Source organism: Schistocerca piceifrons, chromosome X (genome assembly GCF_021461385.2).
Source record: "Schistocerca piceifrons isolate TAMUIC-IGC-003096 chromosome X, iqSchPice1.1, whole genome shotgun sequence".
NCBI classification, from domain to species: Eukaryota; Metazoa; Arthropoda; class Insecta; order Orthoptera; family Acrididae; genus Schistocerca; species Schistocerca piceifrons.
In genome coordinates, this window is record NC_060149.1 from 308,448,712 (window position 1) to 308,468,968 (window position 20,257).

Sequence of the window (20,257 nt, forward strand, 5' to 3'; positions counted from 1 at the left end):
GCATCATCTCCAGCCACTTTAGCTCTGTGGTCAGTGCAATATACCACTCTGTGGATATCTCGCTGTTGTACTCCAACATCCTGTGGTATGGCAATAAAAAGTTGTATAATTACTATAAAATATGGTAGTACCTGAAACGAGCTATAGTTGCTCTGAAATGATCGCAAATTCATAAAATGTTCAGCACAGCTGAGTGGGAGAAAAACAGTATGAGAACAGTCTTTATTCTTCATGTCACAAAAAAATCCTTTCTTATTTTGTTTGGTGCTGTTATTAGAATTTATTGTGTGAGATTGCATGCTGGAGATGGTGGTGGAGGGTATGAACTGGGAAGACTTCCTCTTACCATACCCAAGTATTTGTTGAGCTGATTTTAGTTAAAATATTTTCAAACCCTGTTTTGCATACTGATAGAAAGCCATGTAATGAGAATAATTGGACTGAAGTTACATGAAAGAAATTAAACTGTAGGTACTGACAAAGAAAATCAATGTTTGCTAGGGACAGAAGGTACAGAACTTCAAACAAAAGTAACAGAGGATTAAATTAGTATTTGCAATAGAGAATAAAATACACACAAAGCATAAAAATATTTATTGGAAAAGAAATTCCACAGTTCAGCTACTATGTGTATTAAGTAATGCGCACATAAATTAATTGTGTGGTGGAATTTCTTTTCCTTATACAAATAAGTGATAACATGGAGCAGCCTCATTAAAAAATTATTTATTTTCATCTACAAAAAATTGCTTACCCTTTTGCATTTGAAGTTTTACATGTTGTTGTTGTTTTTGTTTTCAGTCCAAAGACTAGTTTAAGCTTTCCATATTAGTCTACCTTTGCAAACATCTTCATTTCCAACTACTGTAACCTACACTCATTTGAACCTGATTACTGTATTCATCTCTTGCTCTCCTCCTACACTTTTGGCCCCCATACTTCCCTCTAATATCATATTGACAGTTCTTTGATGCCTCAGAATGTGTCCTGCCTCCTCTCTGATCTCCCCAGTTCAGTACAGTACCTCCTCATTTGTTATGAAATCTATCCATCTAATCTTCAGCATTCATCTGTAGCACCACATTTTAAAAGTTTGCATTCCCTTCCTGTCTGGATTGTTGATCATCCGCATTTCACTCATGTTAGAGAGACTGCACTATAGACAAAGAAAACTCAGAAAATGCTTCCTAACCTTTAAATTTATATTTGATGTTAAAAGATTTCTGTTTTTCAGAAACGATTTTCTTGCTGCTGCTGCCGCTGCCAGTCTGCATTTTAATATCCTCTATACTTGGGCTATCACCATTTATTTTGCTGCACAAATAACAAAACTCATCTACTACTTTTAGTGTTTTCATTTCCTAATCTGATTCTGTATGTTGGCCTGAAACTGCCAAGAGAGGTGTGCAACCATATTATTAAAATAATTAACTGGATTTTACAAAATCTGAGTAGTCACAAACAAACAGGTACAAGTTGTTTTTTTCGTGCATTTATTCCAAATTACATGTTTCAGGCTCTGCCCATTTGATTTCCTGGTGTAAAAATATAACAAATAATTAGTTATACATTTTTAAAACACCAAATGTTAACAAAAAAGTGAAAAATCAAACTGTCAGAACCAGTACATACCATTTCATAGCAAAAATAACTTTGAAAGCTTGTTCCTTACTCATACATTCATGGACTAAAGGGTGTAGCATATAATTTAAACTTGTGAAATGGGAATTTAGGTCATGAGTAGGACTGTGAAAAACCACTACTTCAGTGCACTCACACTTGCTATGTAAATCACGTGGTGCAAGAGGGCACCACCTAATGTCATTACCACTGTGCAAACACCGATATGTTCACTAAAAATTAAAACAGTAACAAATAACAACTAAAAGTACATGCTGGGTGCCTGCACATACACATTAAAAACATGTGGCAGTAGTACAAAGTACACAAAAGCACATTACAAAATTGTTGAAAAAATATTTTGTCTTGGAAAGGCATGACTTGTCGAAGATTACAAAAGGATTTGTTTAGGTTTGCAATTACACTTCTTGACTATTCATCAGACATAAAATCTTAAGACATTTGTCCCATCCTGTGGTTTATTATTGCAGCTATCCATATGCCAAAGTGTTTACTGCCCATTAAAACAGCAAAATACAACAACAAAAATACATTTAGTGCGCCTGCATGTAAGCACAATAAAAGAAGCATCACTGTAGTACATGGACACAAGATTGTACCTTTCAATATATTAAAATATTTATTTAACTAAAAAGGATAATGTGTCAAAATTACACAGAAAAATTTTTCTTGATTCACTGATTAGAGTATTACAGAGGGAAGGGACTGTACATTTCAACATTTAATTTTTTCTTTTTTGTAGAGATAAGAAGATAACATGTGCTCATTACAAAAAGACTTGGTTTGATTTACCAGGGCACTTCCTGACTAAACATCAAATGTGGAAACTGAAGACTTTTCTTCTTGAACCATTGATGAACCTAATTAATGTGGCATTCACTAACCACTGTAGGGAACAAAAAAATGGTAAAGGGAAAGGTGGTTGTCTATATACCCAACTTCAGAAAAGTGATTACAGAAGTTGTCATAGTTTTTATGTGCCCCTCTCAACAAATTGTCAAAAACACTAAAAAAAAAACATTTCCTACTATTACTGATTTGCCCGTTGATTAGCAGTTCTGGAGCCACTTAACTCAATGCATTTCAATTCCTCCAAGATGTCCATATTGTTTCCCTTCCCCTCTGTGTGCAGAATTGTCATGCTACTTTCTAGTTCTGCTAGTGTATGGCTGCTAGCTTTTAAATGTGAGCCTAATGCACTGCTTGCATACCCATGTTCTTTAAACCTCATTTTCAAGACTCGCCTGGTTTGTCCCACGTAAAAACCTTCACATGATTTGCACTTTAGTTTATAAACTAGTGTTGGTGTGGGTCTCTCAAAACTTTTTTTGCACAGGTTCCAGACTGTGCCCCAACAACCTGCCCAAATTGTTAACCATTTGTAATCCAACCTGAGCATTAAACTTTTTGTACAAACTTGTGGTCTTTTGTGAAAATGGTCCAAAAAACATTAAAGCAATGTGTGTTACTTTTTCCCTATATTCCACTTTGCCTGGGGCAACCTTAGCAAAAACTTTTTCACCTAGCTTCCTAATATTGGCTTCATTGTACCCATCTCAGAGACCGATCTGCACAATTGTCCCAATTTCCTTATTTATCGCATACTTGTTTAAATCAAACTTTGGTAATCTAGGGAACATAGACAGAAAAAACGACTTTTTTTGGTTTCCAGGATGGCAAGAAACTATCGGGATGATAAAATATCGTGCTGTTGATTTCCAAAAAATACCTAGTTGGACCTTTGAACTAGGTATTTTTTGGATTCCAACAGCATCAGACCTTATCCCGATATATTCTTGCCACCCTGAAAACAAAAAAAGTCGTTTCTTCTATGTTCCAAAGGTTATGCCAAATAAGGAAATCAGGACAACTGTACAGGTCAGTCTCTCAAATGCATACAATGAAGCCAATATTAGGAAACTTAGTGAAAAAGTTCTTGCTAAGGAATTTAGAGAAAAAGTAAATTACATTGTGTTAATGTTTTTTGGACCACTTTCACAAAAGACCACAAGTTTGTACAAAAAGTTTAATGCTCAGGTTGGATTACAAATGGTTAACAATTTGGGCAGGTTGTTGGGGCACAGTCTGGAACCTGTGCAAAAAAAGTTTTGTAAGACCCACACCCACAGTAGTTTATAAACTAAAAGTGCAAATCATGTGAACGTTTTTACGTGGGACAAACCAGGCGAGTCTTGAAAATGAGGTTTAAAGAACATGCGTATGCAAGCAGTGCGTTAGGCTCCCATTTAAAAGATAGCAGCCATACACTAGCAGAACTAGAAAGTAGCATGACAATTCTGCACACAGAGGGGAAGGGAAACAATTTGGCATCTTGGAGGAATTGGAATGCATTGAGTCAAGTGGCTCCAGAACTGCTAATCAACGGGCAAATCAGTAATAGTAGGAAATGGTTTTTTAGTGTTTTTGACAATTTGTTGTGAAGGCACATAAAAACTATGATAACTTCTGTAATGACTTTTCTGAAGTTGGGTATATAGACAACCACATTTCCCTTTACTATTTTTTGGCCCTGCAGTGTTTGTTTCAGGAAGAAAAGTCTTTGGTTTCCATGTTTGACATGTAGTCAGGAAGTGCACTGGCAAATCAAACAAGTCCTTTTGTAATTATGATGTATTACCTTTTTAATACAAAAAAGATAAAACATTGGAATATATCCTTTTAAGATAAATAAATATTTTAATGTGTTGAAAGATAAAATCTTGTGCCCACAAACTACAGTGATGATTCTTTATTGTGCTTACATGCAGGCACACTACATGTATTTTTGTTGTTATGTTTCAGTTTCAATGGGCAATAAACATTTTGGAATATGGATAGCCGCAATAATAAACCACGGAATGAGACAAATGTTGTAAGATTTTACGTCTGATGAATAGTCAAGAAGCGTAATTGCAAATTTAAACAAATCCTTTTTTAATCTTTGATAAGTCATGCCTTTCCAAGTCAAATTTTTTTACAATTTTGTAATGTACTTTGTACTACTTCCATGTGTGTTTTAATGTGCGTATGTGCAGGCATATAACATGAACTTTTAGTTGTTATTTATTTGCAAGCACTCTGTAGTAGCAGTTTTTTGTAGCCCTTCTCATGACAAAGGCCTTTGTACAGTCTCAGCTTGATTGTGGGTACATGGTGTATGGGCTTGTAAGCCCCTCCTTAAAAAAGAAGTCACTTTTTGAAACTTCATGGCAGATTAAAACTTTGTTTCAGATTGGGACTCAAATCTTCAACCTTTTCATCTCATGAGCATTTACTCCACTTACTCAGCGATCAGCTGACACTCTGCTGCAGAGTGAAAAATTCATTCTGGATTGTCACGTCTTACTCACCAGGCCCCATCCCTTCTACTCGTACAACACAAGTAGGTTCCTAAGTACACTGAGGCACATCGATTGTCTTGGTGTATGGTTGTATTTGCTGGCTGGTGATGTGCACATCACTGGTTCAATTCCTGGTTTTGGCAATTCTTTATTGTGTAACATTTGTGATTTCTGGAAGATTCTGGGACTTAATCATCTATGGAATACTGTAATTTGCTAAAACAATGTGTGTAAATATAACTAAGAGCACACACTCCTGAGGTTACCAATTCAGCTCTGTCTTCACTTTAATGTGCCCACAAAATGTGCTTTCATTGTGAAATGTTAGTTCTTGTTGATAACCTTACTCTCATAATGGATATTTGATTCTCTGTTGTACATGACAGTAAACCGATTTAGATTTGACTAGACTCCTTATTTTGTGACCCATTGTTAATTTTTCCTTTTAAAAGAAAGAAAGATCTCTTTCTTTCTAGCTTTGCGTTCTGTCAGTTTATGTATGGCTGCAATATCATATACTGTGGCTTCAGTCCATTGCTCATGTTCAGCATCTGCTAGTCTCTGTAGTTCTCTGAAAATCTTGCACCAAGGCAAATTAATAATGTGATAATTTGCCACAACATGTCACAACTTCTACATGACACTGAAAGAACACTATATACATTGGCGTGCAAAAGTAACTTTCACTTGATGTGTCGCTTCCAAGTAACATAGCTTGATGAAACCTGGACCATACATAGGATGAGAGATCACCAAGGACAGCAGTGCATGCTCTGCAGTGCACTCCCACGCAGCCCACAAGGTGGGTAAGGAATTCTTGGGCTAGGACATTCCATCCCTCTACCAGAGCAGTTGACAAGTGCTAGATGGTCGTTATTGCATGTGGACATGCTGCAATACATCTCCAATGCATTTTACTTGTGTTCCGTGGGATTTAAGTTGGGGGGAACTGACAGGCAAAGCCATTTCCTGAATATCTTCTTGTCCCAAGAGCTCCTTCACCTGTGCTGTTCGATGGAGTTGCACATTCTCGCCCATGAAAATGAAGACAGGGCAGAATGCACACCCGAAAAGACACACTTGAGGAAGGAGTGCAGTGTCACAGTAATACTGAACAGTGAGTGTACTATGTCCAAAGATTTTTGAGATCAGTAGACCAATACAACATTGTGCGTCCTTGTACCATAACACATGGCTCATCAAAACAATCGTGTACGACAATGCTGGATGTACTGTCATATTGCTACATGCGGAAACTGCTCTCAGCTACATTGACGAACATGATTGTTCTGGTGGTCCAGCTGTTAAGCTGTGGGGAGGCATTATGTTGCATGGAAATACTGACCTCCAAATCTTTGAGCATGGTACAATCACTGATCTGTGTTGTTGAGACACTGTGCTCCTTCCCAGTGTGCATCTTTTCCAGGGTGCATGTGGCCATGACTTCAGCAAAGATGGAAGTGCTCTTGTATCAAGAGGTTATTTGGCAAATGGACTGACCTGCCCATTCTCCCAACCTGAATCTCGTTAAGAATTTGTGGGATGTGTTTGAGAGACATACTGCAGCACATCCACATGCATCAATCATTGTCCAGCAGTTATCAGGAGGAGTGGAACACACTACTACATGAACTCCTTACCAACCTCATGGCCAGAATGGGAGCATGTTGCAGAGCATGCATTACCATCTGTGGTGGTCACACATGCTATTATTGTCTTCTAATAAAAGTGTAATTTCTATTCCTCTCTTTAGTACCTTACATGTTCCATAGATTACTTAAATGATTCTTTTATCGGAATGATGATGTTTTCTTAACTGGTTAAGTAGAAATTCCCTTACTGAAGGAGTTGCCCAAGAGAAATGATTGTAGTTGGATTAAAACTTGCTTTGTTAGCTGTCAGAGGTTCTATGTATTTGGCAAATAATCAATAATTTTTGTTGCTGTGTACTGAACTCCTTTCTTGAGCCACTTATAGCTTCAGTAATGGGTAATGTTGTAGGTATGGCAATCACTGTTCTACTCAAATTGTGATGGGTTAATTATGATGAATTTCACTAGTGAATATACACTCCTGGAAATTGAAATAAGAACACCGTGAATTCATTGTCCCAGGAAGGGGAAACTTTATTGATACATTCCTGGGGTCAGATACATCACATGATCACACTGACAGAACCACAGGCACATAGACACAGGCAACAGAGCATGCACAATGTCGGCACTAGTACAGTGTATATCCACCTTTCGCAGCAATGCAGGCTGCTATTCTCCCATGGAGACGATCGTAGAGATGCTGGATGTAGTCCTGTGGAACGGCTTGCCATGCCATTTCCACCTGGCGCCTCAGTTGGACCAGCGTTCGTGCTGGACGTGCAGACCGCGTGAGACGACGCTTCATCCAGTCCCAAACATGCTCAATGGGGGACAGATCCGGAGATCTTGCTGGCCAGGGTAGTTGACTTACACCTTCTAGAGCACGTTGGGTGGCACGGGATACATGCGGACGTGCATTGTCCTGTTGGAACAGCAAGTTCCCTTGCCGGTCTAGGAATGGTAGAATGATGGGTTCGATGACGGTTTGGATGTACCGTGCACTATTCAGTGTCCCCTCGACGATCACCAGTGGTGTACGGCCAGTGTAGGAGATCGCTCCCCACACCATGATGCCGGGTGTTGGCCCTGTGTGCCTCGGTCGTATGCAGTCCTGATTGTGGCGCTCACCTGCACGGTGCCAAACACGCATACGACCATCATTGGCACCAAGGCAGAAGCGACTCTCATCGCTGAAGACGACACGTCTCCATTCGTCCCTCCATTCACGCCTGTCGCGACACCACTGGAGGCGGGCTGCACGATGTTGGGGCGTGAGCGGAAGACGGCCTAACGGTGTGCGGGACCGTAGCCCAGCTTCATGGAGACGGTTGCGAATGGTCCTCGCCGATACCCCAGGAGCAACAGTGTCCCTAATTTGCTGGGAAGTGGCGGTGCGGTCCCCTACGGCACTGGGTAGGATCCTACGGTCTTGGTGTGCATCCGTGCGTCGCTGCGGTCCGGTCCCAGGTCGACGGGCACGTGCACCTTCCGCCGACCACTGGCGACAACATCGATGTACTGTGGAGACCTCACGCCCCACGTGTTGAGCAATTCGGCGGTACGTCCACCCGGCCTCCCGCATGCCCACTATACGCCCTCGCTTAAAGTCCGTCAACTGCACATACGGTTCACGTCCACGCTGTCGCGGCATGCTACCAGTGTTAAAGACTGCGATGGAGCTCCGTATGCCACGGCAAACTGGCTGACACTGACGGCGGCGGTGCACAAATGCTGCGCAGCTAGCGCCATTCGACGGCCAACACCGCGGTTCCTGGTGTGTCCGCTGTGCCGTGCGTGTGATCATTGCTTGTACAGCTCTCTCGCAGTGTCCGGAGCAAGTATGGTAGGTCTGACACACCGGTGTCAATGTGTTCTTTTTTCCATTTCCAGGAGTGTATGTATTGTGACCGCGTAGTTAAAATGCTTAGGCCGGTATTACACTATCAAATTTCTTTGTCACATATCTTTGTCAAAAATATTTGTCAAAGGTATTTGATGGTGTAATAGGAACTTTGCCAAATGTTGTCCAATATTTGATCAAATCTAGGGCCTCGCTGTAGATTTGATCAAAGAAGTCGCTTGTCTTCTGTTCACTGCAATGTGACATGTTACCACATGGAGCGCTAGCATCGCTGCAGCGTTCTGTCGTCTGTAGTGTTTTTATAAACATTGCCGGTAAATACAATTGGTGTGCGCCGACAACTACAAAATTAATAGGGATGTATGAAGCTGATGAGGCGCTTTACAGCGTGAGGCACCCTGAATACAAAAATAGATTAAGAAGATTGGTGACCTGACTTGACCTGACCTAACTTAACCTAACCTAACATAACCTTCTCCTGTAGCAAGGAATCGGAGTGTTACAGTGAGCCTGTCTTCTGAAGATGTAACAGTTCTTAAGTGAATATTGTGCTTTGTGATATGAGGATACACTTCACTGAGCACATACAGAAATGTATGCTCATCCATTCTTAAGTAACTGATGTATGACTTGACGTCTTCCACTGTAAGCTCACGTAACAAGTTTTGTTGAATGCTTTTATCGTGTTGTCGTAAAACCCACAGCTTCACCCAGATTAGATTAGTTTTTCGTTCTACAGATCTGTGCTGAGGAGATCCTCGTGGATGTGAAACATGTCAATTTTTAAAAAATCTGAAATAACAATACTAATAGTATGAATAAATACAATACGTCATATGTTTCTATTAAAAATTTCATCAATGGAGTAGGAGTAAGTCTTTCAGGCTCCTTTTAAACTGATCTTTATTTGTAAATAAACTTTTTATGTTTACTGGCAGATTATTGAAGCTGAGTGTTCCTGAGTAGTGGACCCCTTTTTGAAGCAAAGTAAGTGCTTTTAAGTCCTTGTGCAGATCATTTTTGTTCCTGGTATTGTATGTATGAACTGAGTTGTTTGTTGGAAAAAGAGATATATTATTTAGGACAAATTTCATTAAGGAGTAAATATACTGAGAGGCAGTGGTTAGTATACCCAGTTCTTTGAAGAGGTTTCTACATGACATCCGTGAATTTACTCCACAAATAATACATATTACACGCTTTTGGACTCTGAAAACTTTTGTTTGACTTGAAGATTTACCCCAAAATATTATACTATATGACATTATGGAATGAAAGCAGGCAAAGTACGCAAGCTTTTTCATTTTTATGTTGCCTATGTCTGCTAACACTCGACTTGTAAATACAGATTTGTTAAGGCGTTTCTGCAGTTCTGTGGTGTACTCCTCCCAACTGAATTTATTATCAAGTTGTAATCCCAGGAATTTAAGAGTGTCAACCTCGTATGTATGGTTCCTTTCGTTCCCCCACTTCTTTTCCGCATGTGCACACAATGCAATTGCGGTACATGGAACTGCTGCGGTTAATAACAAGTTGTTGTCAGCCATCTTGAACTTTGACGAAAAATTTGATGACAGTGTAATACCCCTTCTAGCGCTACGTCAAAGATCTTTGTCAAATATATTTGACGGAATATTTGATCACATCTTTGATCAAATCTTTGACAAAGAAATTTGATAGTTTAATACCGGCCTTAGCTCCATGATGAGGTACCTGCCTGATGTGTGTGGATGAACACCACTTATTATTCTTACTTCTTGCTTTTGTGCAGTCAGTACTTGCTTTCTAAGTGATGAGTACCCCAGAAAATTATTCCAGACATCATTGAGTGGAAAAAATGTACAATATGTCTGGAAATTAATTTGTTTGTTTCTAAGGTTAGCAGTTATACAAAGAGCAAAAGTAGCTTTACTTGTTTTTTGTGTGTGTGTGTGTGTGTGTGTGTGTGTGTGTGTGTGTGTGTTTGTGTGTGTGTGTGTGTGTGTGTGTGTGTGTGTGTGTTCAATATTTAGGGAGAGTCCATTTTCTGATAACCACTTTATAATTCTATGGAAACAGTATTCATGATCTCATGCTGCTTTCTTTGTCGTAGGATTTATAGCACTAAGATCGTCTGCAAAAAGTACCAATTCTGCTTGTTGAATGTTAAGTGGAAGGTCATTAACACATCAGGAAAAGCAGGTCCAAAATTGAACCATGTGGAACTCTGTAGTTTCTCCCCGGCCGCTGAAACTTTCTACCCTATCAGCATTGTTTGAATTATTCAGCACAACTTTTTGCATTCTGTTTGTGAAGTATGATTCAGATCAGCTGTGCGAAAACCTTGAGTTTTTCTGAGAGAGTAACGTATTCTACACAATCAAATGACTTGGAGAGATTGCAAAAAATACCCATTGGTGGTATTTTTTATTTATTTATTTATTTATTTTTTTTAATTTAAGGCTTTTACTGTTCAATTAGCGAATGTATAAATAGAATACTCAGTCAGGCAACCATTGTGGAATCCAAAGTGTGATATGCTAAGTAAATTGTTTCTACTTCAGTGTGAGACCACTCTTGAGTACATTACTACTCTATTGATATAATAGAGGGAAACATTCCACACGGGAAAAATATATTTAAAAACAAAGATGATGTGACTTACCATACGAAAGCGCTGGCCGGTCAATAGAAACACAGACACATACATACACACAAAATTCAAGCTTTTGCAACAAACTGTTGCCTCATCAGGAAAGAGGGAAGGAGAGGGAAAGACGAAAGGAAGTGGGTTTTAAGGGAGAGGGTAAGGAGTCATTCCAATCCCGGGAGCGGAAAGACTTACCTTAGGGGGAAAAAAGGATGGGTATACACTCGCACGCACGCACACACACGCGCGCGCACACACACACACACACACACACACACACACACACACACACACACACACACACACACACACACACACACATATACAGACACAAGCAGACATATTTAAGGTCTTTAAATATGTCTGCTTGTGTCTGTATATGTGTGGATGGATATGTGTGTGTGTGTGTGTGTGTGCGAGTGTATACCCGTCCTTTTTTCCCCCTAAGGTAAGTCTTTCCGCTCCCGGGATTGGAATGACTCCTTACCCTCTCCCTTAAAACCCACTTCCTTTCGTCTTTCCCTCTCCTTCCCTCTTTCCTGATGAGGCAACAGTTTGTTGCGAAAGCGTGAATTTTGTGTGTATGTATGTGTCTGTTTGTGTTTCTATCGACCGGCCAGCGCTTTCGTATGGTAAATTACTACTCTAATGAATATTTTGGAAAGTGATGTCAATAAGGAAACTGCATGATAATTGTTTAGGTCTGTCTTGTCACCTTTCTTTTGAAGAGGTTTAGCAATAGCATATTTTGACTTACCTGGAAAAATTCCCTGTTCCAGGGATACATTAAACATATCACTAAGGACCTTATTTATTATTTAAGTTGGAACAACTTTTCAGACTTCTGTTTGAAATCCTATCAACACCACATGAGCATTTGTTTCTAGAACTTTTATAATTCTTATTTATGGATTCTTCCGTCAGTTCTTCATGAAATACTTCCATATTTAAGGTTAATTAATAAATACATTAAACTGTTTTTGTTGTAATGTATTGGAACAAAAATGGTTTACATGTTTTATAATTCTATAAATTTCAGTGAAGAAAGTTGGTGCTACTTCTAGTTTCTTAAAGTTTTGTGGAATGAAATTTTAATGTATTCTCTTGCTTCTACAATTGAACCATTTAATCCTATTTTTGCTGCTACAATTAGAAAGCAGTTGTTGAAAGTACGAGCTCTGTTACTTGGCAGTGACACATCATATGAAAATTACTTTGATCCTTAAGCTTTCTGCACTTGTGTGTTTCTTTTTGCAGGTCACATTCACTAAAACTTCAACATCACTATTCTTGTGTACATACATTAGTATAAAAAATAGTTCTTTGCAGTACCACTGTACTTTTTGTAGTTCTTTGTCATTACCATTAACTACTACTATTAAAACACGACTGGATTTTTTTGAAAACAAGTTCAGCTTGTTGAGTATGAAAACAGTATTCCTTGTTACAGAAATTGTATATTAAAACCTTTTGTAAACACCTTCTGACACTCAGTGTTTCAGGAAATCTCTTGATTTTTTAAAAATTGACTGCTATATTTTAACAAAAAGATGATTTTATATCAATCCATAATCACAGATGCACCATGTGATGACTAAAACAGCTCATAGCCATAGCTGGTTTGATCCACATTATTGAAACTTTAATCAGACAAATTGTATTGCTGTTTTGTTTCAACTGAAAAAGTCATAAAGGCAATAAAATTAAGAAAAATTAATATTGACACACTATAAGAAGTTGTAGAATGTATCAAGGTGCCAAACCTTTGTTTCACAGTCCTGTGTTGCCTATTTTTTGTGCACAGGAAACTATACATCCAGACAACAAAACTTCTATGAACAGAAAATTTTGCAAATGGTGCCCCACTGGGAGAAATATGTGAGGGAATTTATGTTGAAACCTAGCTAAGTGTAACTTAGTATGTGTAGATATTTGTCTGTTGTCCAATGCATTAATTATCTTGTGAAATAATTTGTGTGTGTTACTTTTTATTCCAGCCTCATAGCTCTATAAATGTGGTTTTGAAGGACATATTCTGTTTCCTTATGACTTTTGCCATCCAAATATTTTTCTATACACATAGTGTTTACTGTTTTGAAAGGAAGTTGGAGCTGAACTGAAGAATAAAAATAGACAAGTGGTGAGATCAGTAGTTTTTAATTCATTTCAGTTACGTGTGACAGAAACTGTTTTAAATTAGCGAAGTTTTAGGCATCGACTCCAATGGACAACTGGTGTGGTTACAATCACTAAGAAATCTGAAAACAATGGGCATTGAGATACTCAACATCATAGCTACAGATTATGGAGAATATCCTAAGTATGTCTGCTCAAGTTCTAAAAGACTTGTGTGATCTTTGTTTTATTATGGAATGTAGGTAACAAGGCAGTTGTACCTGAAAGTGATCAACTCAATGCAGATACATTTGGCAGGTATCTGGAGTCATTAGAATCAGTTCCATTTTTAGTCTCAGTGAGCTGCCAGTTGCCACCTGGTAGTGATTCCTCGTCTTAAGCATATGGTAGCTTGTCTGCTCTGCAGTTACCTGTAATTCATAGTACTGCTCATGTTGAGTTGAGCCTAGTTTCACAAATTATCCATTGGCAGTGAAGCCATTGCAGATTCATACAAATGGTGCAGATCAAATGACACTTCTTAAGCAGCAGTAAAGACTTTTGTTGCTATTTTTGAGGCCACCTATAGTTTTCCCAGATACGGAAGAATGTAGAAAGAATTATACTGTACTAGAGAACAGCGAAAGTGGCAGCTCAGAGAAGTAGATGAGTTCTCCTACCCTTTGTCCTTCCTCAGTTTGTAAGTGCCAGCAAAAAACCCCTGGCCTGGTCGGCTTAGTCTGTGACTCTAAGCTCACATTGTTGCCATAGTGTAATTTATCTCAATGATGCTGTCCAAGTAACATCAGAAGGCGCAGTGCTGTTGGCACAGCTTTGCAACTTTGTTGCTGTCAATCATTCATTTATGTATGATAATGGTCTAGGCCAAAGCAATGAATTAAAATTTTTACCAGCACTGGTACAAATTTTAATTCATTGCTTTGACCTACATCATAATAGCAGGTAAAATTGAGACTGTATATCACAGGAATACCAAAAAGAAACAGCCACGGATTTCAACAGCATCCACTATGGATAAATTCATTCATATGATTAATATTCACTTATGTGTTCAGTATGGGAGTCCTGCATGTTTGCAAAGAGAGCAGAGTTTTTCCATGATGTGGTATTGCTGTTTTTGTTTTCAAGTTAAGATGACTGAATTCCAAGACACACAGAACCAAGTAAAAGGACTTCCATACACGGTATATGTTTTTCTTTGTGACCTTAAAAAAAATGCCAGAAGGTGAAATTTTATTGGTGCTGTAGGTTGCAACAACGAAGGTGTGTGGTGCTTCTCTACAAACCGTACAGATAATATTTGCGAAAGCCTGTGCATTGGCTGTGGCCAAGAAGTGAATTTTCAGTCTCCGAGGAAAGATATTTGTGAAAGAACTGTCACTGGTTTGGATAATTTCCAAACAGAGGTTTTCATTGTACTGTATTGAAATTTTATGACCGTGGCACATATCCTACTATGCAAAGGTTTACAGATGTTTCACACAACAAGATTGCTTTCACAGGGGACTGACATTCGGTTGGAACAATTCCAAAACCTCTGGGATTCAGGTACAGAAAATGTGATGATGGAAGATGCACACTGATGATGATAGCTTTTGTGTGTGTGTGTGTGTGTGTGTGTGTGTGTGTGTGTGTGTGTGTGGCCAGGGCAGCTTTTCTGAGCAATATCCACAACATCAGAAAAGAAAATCCTCACTCTATTATTCATCTCGATGAGATCTGGCTCAGGCAAAATGACACAAGGAAGCACATCTGGCGGGATTCAAATTGCAGTGGCAGTTTTTAATTGCCAGCTGGCAAAGGAAACAGACTTATTGTCTGTCATGCTGGATCTTCTGACTATGGCTTTATCAGAAGTCTGAAGCTGTTATTTACATCGCGCAAATTCAGCATTGTATTTAAAAATTGATTGTTAGATTTATTATGTGGATTAGAAGGGGGTTGTGTGATAGTCATATAAAGAAAAAATGAGACATTTCCTAATTCAAATATGAAGAAGGAAGAAATTTCATAGTGACGGGAAGACAAAAGCATTTCAATTTTAGGCTGCTATATGGAAAAGGGGAAAAGGAAATATTGGGGGAAGTCAGGTTCCACAAGCACCCTTCACAATCGATTTGAATTCAACAGCTAAGCAGCAGAAATGAGCCATGATGTTATGAGGCTGCCTCCTTATCACTGCCATTACAACCAGATAGAGGCTGTAGGGGCGCTTTGAAATGAAAGGTCACATCTGTAAATTGTGCATTGAGACTGAAATAAAAATGTGCAGACTACTTGAGGAAGCCATTGATGACATCACAGTGGAAGGCAGATGCCATGCTGTAAATCTGCAAGAAAATAACTTTCTGAAAGAACACATCCAAGTAAAGTTTGCTGAAAGCATCATTGCTACAAATGACTCCTCTGAGTGACTTTTCAGAAAAGAGCAATTAAACAGCAATAAATTGCACTAAATGTTATATTTCCTGTTCCTTCCCCTCCCCAAAGCTATAATCACCATTCACTCTCTCCAATCCCTTCCCTGTCATCTTCCCTTTCCTCTCCACCACCAAAAATATATCAGTATGAAGCAAAACAGCTGCCGGACAAACACTGAGGTGATAGGAGTTATGGGATACCTCCTGATATTGTGTTGGACCTTGATTTGCCCAGTGTAGTGCAGCAACTCGACATGGTCTCTACAAGTTTTTGGAAGTCCCCTGCAGAGATATTGAACCATGTTAAATCTATAGTCATCTGTGATTGCAAGTGTTGCCAGTGGAGGATTTTGTGCATGGACTGACCTCTTGATTATGTCCCATAAATTTTCTGTGGGATTCATTCAGTGTGGCTGACCAAGTAGATCATCCAGAATATTCTCCAAACCAATTGCAAACAACTGTGGCCCAATGACATGTTGCATTGTCATCCATAAAAGTTGCATCCTTGTTAGGGAACATGTAGTCCATGAATGGGGGCAAATGGTCTTCAAGCAGCCAAACATAACCATTTCCAGTCAGTGATTGGTTCTGTTGGGCCAGAGGACCCAGTCCATTTCTTGTAAACACAGCCCACACTATTGTGGAGCCACCACCAGCTTGCACAGTGCCTCATTGACAGCTTGGCTCCATGGCTTTGTGAGATCAATGCAACACTTGAATGCTACCATCAGCTCATACCAACTGAAATCAGGACCTACCTGACCAGGCCACGCTTTTCCAGTCATCTAGGGTCGAACAGATACAGCCACGAGTCCAAGAGAGGTGCTGCAGGTATTGTCATGCTGTCAGCAAAGGCAGTTGCATCAGTCATGTGCTGCCTTGGCCCATTAACACCACATTTTGCAGCACAGTCTGAACGGATACATTCGTCGTACGTCCCACATTGATTTCTGCAGTATCATGCAGTGTTGCTTCTCTGTTGGCACTGAGAACTCTATGCAAATTCCCCTGCTCTCGGTCGTGAAGTGAAGGCCATCAGCCACTGCATTGTCCATGGAAAGAGGTAATCAAAGTTGGTATTCCCAGCACATTCTCGACACTGTGGATATTGGAATATTGAATTCCTGAACAATTTCTGAAATTGAATGTCCCACGCGTCATGCTCCAGCTGCCATTCCATGTTCAAAGCCTGTTAATTCCCATCGTGTGGCCATAATCACATTGGACCCTTTTCACATGAATCGCCTGAGTACAAATGACAGCTCTGCCATTGCACTGCCCTGTTATACCTTGTGTATGCAATACTACTGCCATCTGTATATGTACATATAACTATCCCATGACTTTTGCCACCTCAGTGTCCATTGTCTGTGCTGGGATGTGTGTCAGTGTTACTTGTGGGGAACAAACGACCGGTTTTTTCTTCTTTGTACAGAGTTTAAAACTAACATACACAGCTGAGGAATGCTTAAATATTCACATAATCAAAACTGAAATAGATTGATAATTTAACAGATGGGCAGTAATAATGTATTTTGTTGTAATATGTATTTTGTTGTAATATGTATTCTAAATCTCATGAGAATACATTAACGTGGAGAAGCCCCTGTTTCACTACACAATTTTCTAAACAGTTTCTTGATATATGGTTTCACAGCCATAATAAATTGTGTAAAATGACTGTCCATTTCTGGCTGTAGAATCTTAATTGCAATGCGCTATCTGCCAATTTTGGGTATTGTATAATTTTCAAGTGAGCAACTTGTAATGCAGTGTGCATACATGTACCACACAGCATTGTCTGATGGCATAGTTTGCCAGTTTGTCTCAACCCATGGGAACCGAAGGCTTCCTACTTGTGGTGTACAATGAGGCCACCAGTGGGAGAAGTGTGCAGAAAAGGTAGAGGGTAGCTTCTACAATTGCCCTTTCAGCCACTGCTTTCGTTCCTCCCTAGTACAGTGAACATAATGTAAAGTCTTTTTTTTTTGCCATATTTTATGTTAATGAATCACACAGTGGTTTTATGTACTTTAAAGTCTGAACAGTATCATTTATTCTATTCTCGCCTGAATTGCATAAATATGCAACCTTGTAAGCAGTGGATCCAAGAGATGTGATCATGGCAAGAAATTCTTCATGGACCAGTGAGACACATCTAAAACATACAGAAACCTCATATTTTACACTTTTGTGGAGGGGAGGGGTGGGGGGAAGGTGTCATTACTGGTTTCTTAGGCACATGAGAGTTTGGAGAAATATTGTAGTCGATATCCCAGCTAATGTCCATTCCCTTGTGAGTTATCACTTTGATGCGAAAGCAATAGACCTTGTACATGAAATGAAGAATAACTGGAACTACTGTCACATTCCCTCTGCTGAATATTCCATTTTAGCCTGATCAGCCATCCACATTCCCCTGTTTGATTGTTGTAGCTTGTTTCATATCTCCATATTGTCTTTTAATGATAGGTTTTACAGTAGGACTTGAGTAATGGACTGAATCGCATAGAATTTGGCATAAGTGGATGAAAATGAGAATGGGTGTGTGATTAGGTCACATTTGAATAGGACACCTTCTGTAACATTACATTAAGGAAGCTGTAGAGTCCGATGTGATATGCTTTATTTTATTTCATGAATTCTTGGAACTGTGTTCCAATGGGACATTATTAAACCACTTGTTGTATGGAGTGTGCTGTAGTATTTCCTTATATGATATACACCCATATTTCCCTGACCAATCTGTTCAGCTGTCATGTTGTGTTAAATAAGTTTAGAATTTCCCCGTTTATAAATCACTCATTATGTTAGTTCAGTAGCAGTGTAGCTGAAATTTTTATTGCGGTAGAGACTGTTCAAAACGCCATTCCTGCAAGTCTGTTTTATTTGATGTGATGGTGTGTAGAAGCTCTCATAAGGGGGTAGCTGAACCAAATACTAATGTTTTATATAGTTTTGTTGTTATGTGCATTTAGTCATTTATTTTTATCCCATAGGTCATATGTGAGCTAAATTTCTGACCTTTTCTTCATGCTGTCATAATTTTCATGAACAGTAGTGTTTGAACAACATGATCTTACAGATTTCCCACTGTGATAATTAAATTGCAAGCTGATTTTCAATCTGTTTCATTTTCAGGCAACTGTTAAGTATTAAAAATATCCTCACTTGTATATGAGGTACCAAAGCAGAAGTTCATGTGTAATATCCTGTGCATCTGTGGAGGAATGCATAATATTCTAGGAGATGTAACATAATTTTTAGCAAGTAAGTTAATATAAACATGTGTTACATTCTGAATCATATCAGGATTGAACTATTTGAATGTCAACAGTGAGAAACTGATATTTTATTTCTTGTCAAGTTCAAGTGGCAGGGAAACTAAACATTTAAAAATCCTGATGTTTCAGTTTTCTTCAGGTAATAACACACCCTGATGCGCAATAATGTTGTCCCAGCAGAAACATGTTTGAATAAGTTACCAGTGTATTAACAGTTTAAAATAAAAATAAATCATCTGTGCAAGTCATTATTATTTTTTGTGCTAGACATACAGTGCAACTAATGTTGTTTAATGACATTTGGACAACATGTCACAGATCCATGCAGGTGTGTAGTGAGACTCAATTTTTATGTCTTCTGTAATTGAAGTTCCACTGTTTCCTTATGGGAACACCATGACCTTGTCTGAGGCACAGAAGCCTGATTGTGTCCATTTGCCAAGGTGTAATGCTCATGTATCATCAAAACGCATGCATTGATGGAATGTGGAGGAACAATTGAAAATTATTGATGAGGCCCACTGTAGTCATATTACAAGCTGAAATGAATAAGTACATGTATTGAAGCTACAGTAATAACTATATGACCAATTGTAAAATACTAGAACCTTTCTTCTGTGCCACGAGCAAAATCTGCGTCCATCCACAGAGATTACAGCTTTGATATCAGGTTGAAACCAATTGACATTTGATACTAGGAATCATTTTCATTGCTGACACTATGTTTACCTCTAGTATTCATAAGTCACTTTTGGTGATTAAAAAAGCAAAAACAGCAAAATAGTGTGGATAAAAAATTTCTGAATTGTTTCTCATGCAATATGCTGTGCAGTTTGCATTGAACATGGTGTTAAGAGCCCACAGTGATACGGAGGGACAAGCATAACTGTGTTTTGCAAGCTATAGTACTAGGACTGTTGAATGTTCCTTAAAGTGTTCACCTTTAGATGTTTCCAATACACTCAAGATCCATTGTTGCAAAAATGCATATGGAGTACATGAAATAATCATGTTTACAGAACAATAGCACAAGCAGTTCTGAGTTATCAAGTATTGACCCATGCTGAAACACCCACGTTAGTACATGGTGTAACCTCCATGGATAGAAATGCAGATGCTGGCATCCAGTTGATCATACGGATGGTGAATACTGTCGTGGGATACGTTATGCCACGCCTGCTCAACCTGTTCTCGTAAGGGTTGTGTCCCATTATGTTCCACATGTGCTTGATTGGAGACAAGTCCAAAGTTTTGTACTGGCCAGGGAAGTTGCTACACATCTTACAGAGCACATTGTGGTTCACAGGAAATGTGTGGGCTAGCACTATCTTTTCAGAACAACACCTC

General features: G+C 39.0%; 1 protein-coding gene across 1 annotated transcript in view; it reads left to right on the forward strand.

The window, feature by feature from the left end:
• The window catches only part of LOC124721162 (acetyl-CoA acetyltransferase, cytosolic-like), a 91,510-nt gene that overhangs the window by 13,430 nt on the left and 57,823 nt on the right, over positions 1 to 20,257 (forward strand). The window lies entirely within an intron of this gene.